This window comes from Gavialis gangeticus, unplaced genomic scaffold, assembly GCF_001723915.1.
Source record: "Gavialis gangeticus isolate Ggan-Ray unplaced genomic scaffold, GavGan_comp1, whole genome shotgun sequence".
Lineage (NCBI taxonomy): Eukaryota > Metazoa > Chordata > Crocodylia > Gavialidae > Gavialis > Gavialis gangeticus.
The window spans coordinates 113,922,699-113,923,414 of NW_017729022.1; the positions used below are offsets into that span (position 1 = coordinate 113,922,699).

Consider the following 716-nt stretch of genomic DNA (forward strand, 5'->3'; position numbering starts at 1 on the left):
CTCCCCCTCCCCCAACCCCAACGGACTTACCAGCAGGAGGCACCTGTGTCAGCTGCTTGTTTAGTCTATGGCTGAATCATTGAATCTTTTCTGAATCTATTCAGATGCTTTGAATCAATTTGGAGCTTTTAATTGGTCTCCAGATTCAATTCGGATGTGGAGATTCGGACCCCGAATTGGACCAAATCTCCTTTGAATCAAATCAGCTACTGAAGCTTCATGCAGTCCTACTGGGCTAAGATGCCAACTGTAATTTAATAAGTTAAAAAAAAAATCTGTTCATTCATGCTGACAAATGCTCCTTTCCTTGTGACCTTGCATATTGCTCAGCTAAGCAAAACAACTGCAGTTTTATTTTCACATGACACTTCCTAGTTATTGCTTATATCATATTGCATTTTTCCCAATTTTCCTGCAAATTTTTCCAAATTTGGTGTAGGAGCCTAAGGGAGAGGAGTTTGCATGAATCCTTTCCCCAAACCTTCATTCATTTTAGCTCTGGTTCAGGGTGGTACCTAAACACTGAGTAGTCCCATGGAACTCCGTGGGATTACGCACAAGGTTAAAAGTTATACATGTACTTAAGTACTTAGCTGAATCAGGGCTTGGGGCAGAAGACAGCAATAGTTTAATCATAGGTGACATGGAGGGCTAGGAGAAATTCCTTCTGGACTTAATGCTACACTTGTGGCCTCAGCCAAGGAGTAGTTGTGCAA

At 41.8% G+C, this 716-nt stretch overlaps 1 protein-coding gene across 1 annotated transcript in view; it reads left to right on the forward strand.

Annotated features, from left to right (window-relative positions):
* Positions 1-716, forward strand: part of ANO2 (anoctamin 2) — a 403,174-nt gene that overhangs the window by 311,915 nt on the left and 90,543 nt on the right. The gene's annotated exons all lie outside the window — the stretch shown is intronic.